The following is a 7,394-nucleotide window of genomic DNA, read 5'->3' on the forward strand; positions in this document are numbered from 1 at the left end:
CCCGCAACCAGGTACATGCCCTTGACCGGAATCGAACCCGGGACCCTTGAGTCCACAGGCCGACGCTCTATCCGCTGAGCCAAACCAGTTAGGGCATGCCTGTTTGTTTTTAAATTTGAGGAGAACACGTGTTTGCCACAGTGACCTTCTAAAGAGAAATAGACATCGATGGGTATCTTTAGGAACCACATTTGAAATCTTTTTCTTTTTTTTTTTTTAATTTATTGATTTTATAGAGGGAGAGAGACGACAGAGAGAAACATCAATTTGTTGTTCTACTTATTTATGCATTCATTGGTTGCTTCTTGTATGTGCCCTGACTGGGGGTCAAACCCACAACCTTGGTGTGTCGGGACACTGCTCTAACCAACTGAGCTACCCCGCGAGGGCCACATTTGAAATCTTTACTGACTCACTATATAAAGTAACCAACCTCAGATTTATCTTGTTGGATGAGCTTATTCTACTATTACATTACTAGAGGCCTGGTGCATGAAAACTCATGCACTGGAGGGGGGGACCCTCAACCTGGCCTACTCCCTCTCACAGTCCAGGAGGCCTCAGGGGATGTCCCCCAGGGAGCAGGCCTAAGCCTGAGTCTGGCCTCCCTCTGCAGGAGGCAACCGGGCCAATCAGGGGAAGGCACCGCCTCCATCACCCCACCGCTGCTGCTGCCTCTGGCCTCCCTCTGTGCGAGGCGACCGGACCTATCAGGGGAAGGCGCCGCCCCCATCACCCCTCTGCTGCTGCCACTGCCAGCCGCCGCAGCTGCTGGCCCTCCTCTGCCCTCACAGCCACCGCAGCTTTTGTCCGAAGAATGTCTGGAAGACGTCCGGTCTATCCGGTCTAATTAGCATATTACCCTTTTATTAGTATCAGTGGTTCTCAACCTTCCTAATGCCGTGACCCTTTAATACAGTTCCTCATGTTGTGGTGACCCCCAACCATAAAATTATTTTCGTTGCTACTTCATAACTAATTTTGCTACTGTTATGAATCGTAATGTAAATATCTGACATGCAGGATGTATTTTCAGGGGTCGCGACCCAGAGGTTGAGAACCGCTGGATAGATGATTCAGTACTTCTTTATAAGACCATTATGGGACCTGAAAACATCCCATAACATAGTGTCCTTAAATACCACTTCTACTTCTGCCTCAGATCTGCAGAATGGTAAGTCTGACACACCATTAGGATTGCTAAATTGTGATTTATTTATTTTTAATCCTCATCTGAGTGTATGTTTTTCATTTATTCTAGAGAAAGAAGGAGAGAGAGTAACATCTATCGGTTGCCTCCTGTACACACCCTTGACAGGGGATCTAGCCTGCAACCTGGGTATGTGCCATGACTAGGAATCAAACCCACATCCCTTAGGTGCACAGGACAATGCTCAACCAACTGTGCCACATCGGCTAAATTATATGTTTTTAAATACAAATTGATCATGTACGAAGCATCTTATTTCTTTTTAAAAAAAATTACTTTTTGTTGATTTCAGAGAGAGGAAAGAAGAGAGAGAAACATTAATGATGAGAGAGAAACATTGATTGGCTGCATGCCCCCTACTGGGAATCGAGTGCACAACCCGGGTATACCCTGACCAGGAATCCAACTGTGACTTCCTGGTTCATAGGTCAATGCTCAACCACTGAACCACACTGGCTGGGCAGCATCTTATACCTTTTTAAGTAATCATTAAGTGGATGCAGTACTTAATATTTCACACATATCTTGAAATATAAGTGCTTCTTAAAGATCTTTTAAGGTATTCAAATACAGCACATTTTTGTGAGAGCCCACTAGGTAGGCATTAATGCTAAGTGCTTATACCTGCTCTTATTTCATGAACAACCTTATAAATAGGAACCATTATCTTTTTAGATATGAGAAAACTTAGTGTCAGAAAAATTAAAATGACTTGTCTAAGTTACTGTCTAGTGCAGGGGTGAGGAACTTTTTGTCTTGCCAAGGGCCATTTGGATATTTATAACATCACTTGTGGCCCATACAAAATTATCAACTTAAAAATTAGTATTTGGTGAAACATTTAATTAACTCATCTCTAATGCCTTGGCAGGGCCAGACCCAATGACTTTTTGGGCCTTATATGGCTCATGGGCCAGATGTTCCCCACCCCTGATCTAGAGCTAGATATTAGCGGAGACAAAATTTGAATTCAGGTCTCAAAAGAGAAACATCTTAAAGTAAAATTTTTTAAAAAATATTCATTTTAAAATTATACATTACCGAAAGGTGAAGAATAGCAATTTAAGTGAAGCAATTATATTTTTTTAATGCAAAGGATGTTTTTTAAAACTCAAAATTAGAAGAGAGAACTCACAGAATGGAATAAAATATTTGCAAATCATATCTCTGATAAAGTACTTGTATATAGAATCTGTAAAGAACTCCTACACAAAACACAAATAACCTAACTTTAAAGTGGGCCAAAGACCCAAATAGACTTTCCTCCAAAGAAGATACACAAATGGCCAGTAAACACATGAAAAGATGCTCAGCATCATTGCCATCAGGGAAATGCAAATCAAAACCACAATGAGATGCTATTTCATACCCATTAGGATGGCTATCATCAAAAAGACAGATAATAACAAGTGGTGAGTATGTGGAGAGATTCAAACCCTCATACACACGCTAGTAGGAATGTAAAACAGCGCAGCCACATTGGCTAATAGTCTGGCATTTCTCAAAGGTTTGAACAGTTGCCCTGGCCCTGACCAGTATGAATCAGTGGTTAGATCATCGCCCGTGCGCTGAAGGGTCCTGAGTTCAATTCCCAGTTGAGGGCCTGTACCTGGTTATAAGCTGGATCCCTGATCAGAGTACGTGCAAGAGGCAACCAATCAATGTCTCTCTCTCACATTGATTTTTCTCTCTCCCCTCCCCCTCCCGCCCCTCCTTCCCTTCCACTCTCTAAAAATCAATGGAGCAGAAAATATCCTTGGGAGAGGATTAACAACAGCAAAAACATCTGCCCTGACCAGGTTGCTCAATTGGTTGAAGTGTCGTCCCGTACACCAAAAGGTTTCAGGTTTGATCCCCGGTTAGGGCACATACCTAGGTTTCAGGTTCAATGCCCAGTCAGGGCGCATACAGGAGGCAACTGATCAATGTTTTTTGTGTGTTTTTTTTCTTTCTCCCCCCTCCACCCCCCCGCTCTCCTCCCTCTTACCTTCCTTTTCTCCCTCCCTTCCTTCCTTTCTCTTTAAAAAAATCAAGTGATATCTCTGGTGAAGATTTTTAAAAAATATTTTTATCTGTTTAAACAGCTACCATATGACCCAGCAATTCCACTCTTAGTATATACCCAAGAGAAGTGAAAACAGGTCCACACAAAATCTTGTACGTGAATGCTCATAGCAGCATTAGTCATAATAGCCACAAAGTAGAAATAACCCAAATGTTCATTGACTGATGAATGGATACACAAAATGTGGTCTATCCATACAATGGAGTATTATTCAGCCAGAAAAAGGAATGAAATACCGATACATACAACACGTGTAACCCTTGAGAACATTATGTAAATGAAAGGAGGCAGGCACAAAAGGCCACATACTGTATGATTCCATTTATATGAAATGTTTAGAACAGGCAAATCTTTTGAGACAGAAAATAGGTGAGTGGTTGCCTAGAGGTGGTAGGAAAGGGGGAGGAGGGGTGACTGCTTGGGTACAAGGTCTCTTGGGTGATGAAAATGTTCTAATAGTGATTGTGTGAATAGTTGCACAATTCTGAATATACTAAAAACCACTGAATTATACACTGTAAATGGGTGAATTATATGTGTTATTAAAACTAGAGCACACCCAGTATAGTGCCCAATTTATGTCTCAGACAGCTACTAAATTATGAGAAATGAGTAATTGTTAGGTTTGTTGGCCTTACCTAGTAAATGGACCTGCTAGTATTCTTTCCATCTAGGGGTGACATGAAGAAGTTACAGGACACTAAGGGTTCAGAGAACCAAACAGTCGGTAATCTCTACCATAAAACATGAACCTCCCAAGTTGTACCTGCATTTTTATCTCTACATGAACCCATTCTCACACTTTTCTTCTAGGATCAAAGGAAGCGATATCTCTTGGTGTGGAAACGATTTCTCCATCATGCTCTCGTAATAAGTCCCTCTTGTCCCCTCTAGGACAGCAGGCTCCAATAGTGACTTACCTACCATGTCTCCTGGGCAAACTCCCACCCTGCACTGCTCCCACCTCCTCCCATGCCCTATAAGCATGCCGAGCAAGGACAGTAGCTGCAAAGAGGAAACAGTGGGCAGTGTGCCCGAGAGTTTGGCCATGTTGTGGCAGTGGTCAACAGAATTGCTCTTTCTCCACTGAAAAACAAAACCTCTACCTATCGTGCCATCTCTTGGGTCCCAGCCTTAAAAAACTCAGAGCTGACTCCCACCCTCATATAAATATAGCTCCACATGTGCTGTTTTAATTCTCTTAGACTCCAGGGAGAAGACAAATGTGGGTTCCAGTCCACATAATGAAGGAAAAACATAGGAAGAAAATGAGAGAATCGGTTGTCACAAGGCTGTGACATCCTGTCACTCACAGACACGGAACCGGTTGAATTATTAGAGTATTCTTAGCACTGCACCCGGATGAGGACACCACTTTTTGTAGATAGAACCAGCTTTATTTTTCACTGTAAACCTCCCCCAGTTATCGGTTCAATGACAGCCTGTCCAAGCCCAGTCAATAGTGTAGGTTTTATCTCTTCAGAGATTAGAGAAGGGCATTAAAGCTTGATAACTTCAATAACAGTTTCTAACTGCGTTCAAGCTTGATAACCTCAATAACAGTTTCTAACTTACTCCCTCTGAGGACCTTAAACAGGAAAGAGAGAAGGAGAGTGAAGGGAAGAGATATCCGTCATCTGAGCTGGCCACACCGCTGGCTGCCCAGTGGCCTACTACCATGTGCTTCTGTGGAGTTATGTCTGGGGGCCTGTGACCCAAAGTAAGATGTATTTGTTAACTTAAAAATCCATTGTACGCCTGGCCAATGTGGCTAAGTGGTTGAGCGTTGACCTATGAACCAAGAGAATCTAGGTTCGATTCCCAGTCAGGGCACATGCATGGGTTGTGGGCTCGATCCCCAGTAGGGCGCATGCAGGAGACAGCCAATCGATGTCTCTCTCTCTCATTAATGTTTCTGTTTTTCTATTCCCTCTCCTTTCCTCTCTCTCTCAAAAAAAAAATCAATACAAAATCTTTAAAAAGTAAAATAAAATGAATAATTTAAATTCTGCAATAATTTCATTGGTGGAGAGGATATCAATAACATAAATCATTGTAAGATTATAAATTTCATCTGTATTTTAACAATTGAGGCCAGAGACGATATTTTATATACCTTACTATTGATCTAGATATGTGCATAGCTAGAGTTTAATATCTAATGTTACTATTTGAGGAGAAAAGATGTAGGGTGAGAATTTACGTGCGACTTGCCCAGATATTTTTCTATTTAAGATTTATTAACCCACTCATATATCCTTATCTACTTCAATGGTATGAATAAAAACATGTTATCTACTTTACAAATAAAAGATGAGCCAATTCTGCAGGGATGAGGACAGAGAGAAGGTTGGAAATATAGGCAAGCTAAATAGAGGTCCCTCATTCCTCAACTCTAAGGACAAATGTGCCATTGCTCTTTCTTCACAGAAAGCTTACTGTGAAAATCAATAAAATATATATATTTTAAAAAAAAAAGAAAAGTAAAAATACAGTCTATCTGATTAACAAGATCTGGTCTAGGACGGGCAGGGGGTTCTCCCTGGAAGGTGACCACAAAGGGCGGCTATTTCTGGTATTTACCTGGTGAGGCTCCGGTTCACTGGGGCAGGGACCACTCTCTCATTGCAAAGCGGGAGACCCCTCCTAGATCGTGAAGCATGAGGCAAACGCACAACACGTACTGCATCTATATCTAGTTTTCTCCTTTTCCGCCTTGCTCGTATTTTTATCTTTTTTTTTTCTTTCCCTTCCTGGTGTTTCCATTTCTGCATGCTCCATCACTGAGCTGTGATACCTGTGGTTCCTCATACCTGTCACACCTGGGCTTTCGTGCCTTGGCACAAGCTAGGTTCCCTTTCCACTCCGGTTGCCAGAGGGGATAGAATTTGCCGCATCCTATAAACCTTAACCCAAAAAATCCCTCTGCCTGTTCCTCCCTCAGGTTTCAGCTTCAGGGCTGTGTCCTCACCTCTCCCTGATGCCCAAAATCTAAATGATGTACTTTCTTATTTTCTCAGCTTTGTTATTGCCTTTATAGCACTTACACAATTTCTAATGATGTACTCATTATATATCCACGCGTTTTCACACGTTTCCTTAAGTAACACCCGCCTCCCCCCGTGGACTGTAGGCCCTTTTGAGAACAGGGACCTGTCTTTTTTGTTTGGTGTTTTGTATCCAGATGAGGCCTGACCTGAGGTAGGCACTCAATATATATCTGACAAATGCATGACTTGCCTCCTCTGAGAAACATTCTCTAGCTTTGAGCACTCTGTGTTAATGCTTAACTGTACCGTGGATCTCATCTCCCTAGGTGGTCAGCTCCGCGTGATTGCAGCTCACGCACCGAACACCTGCCTGCTTCCTTCTCTCATACCTCACCCCAAGCTCTGCTCCGCCTGAGGCTCACACCCCGTGCCTTCAGATAGCTCTGCGTCTAGCTTTGGGCAGGGAGGGGCTTATCTCCTTATTTATTTTATGTATTTGGCTTTGGAGTAAATATTTATCATCCCCATTGTTCAGTCACTTCTTTAGTCCCTACTCATTCCAATTTCCTCTCCCCCAAAATAAAATACTGTCCTAATTCTTTAGGGCCACATGTCAACTTAATAGGGTAGGACAGTGGTCAGCAAACCACGGCTGGTGAGCCACATGCGGCTCTTTGGCCCCTCGGGTGTGGCTCTTCCAAAAAATACCACGTGCGGGCGCACACGTACAGTGCGATCGAAACTTCGTGGCCCATGCGCAGAAGTCGGTTTTCGGCCTGGGCGAGTCTATTTTAAAGAAGTGGCGTTAGAAGAAGTGGGGGGGAGTCGGTCGGTCGGGCTACGGGAGACGTGGCACAGGCGGGCCGCGGGATACGCAGTATGGGGGAGGCGCGCGTGATTCATGCACGAGTTGAGTGAGCCAGTCAGTCAGCAGTCTCATTGTGCAGTGGTTAGTGCTAGTTGCGTCTGCAAATTGCGCGCAAGTGACAGAAGTACCTACTCAAAGCATAAAGTCACCTGTATTTTTCCAACCAGCTGCAAATCCTACAGGTATTTTTGTCATCAATTTAAGAATTTTAATTATTTTGTGTTGGTGGCTTTATTATTATATTGACATTGGCAACTTTGA

The 7,394-nt window shown here is 43.0% G+C and overlaps 1 long non-coding RNA gene across 1 annotated transcript in view; it reads left to right on the forward strand.

Moving 5' to 3' along the window:
• LOC106728100 overlaps nt 1-7,394 on the forward strand; it is a 17,247-nt gene that overhangs the window by 6,153 nt on the left and 3,700 nt on the right. The window contains exon 2 of the long non-coding RNA XR_001364351.1: nt 1,037-1,174. This is a non-coding gene — a long non-coding RNA (uncharacterized LOC106728100). The remainder of the gene's footprint in view (nt 1-1,036; nt 1,175-7,394) is intronic.

This window comes from Myotis brandtii, unplaced genomic scaffold (assembly GCF_000412655.1).
Source record: "Myotis brandtii unplaced genomic scaffold, ASM41265v1 scaffold535, whole genome shotgun sequence".
Classification (NCBI taxonomy): domain Eukaryota; kingdom Metazoa; phylum Chordata; class Mammalia; order Chiroptera; family Vespertilionidae; genus Myotis; species Myotis brandtii.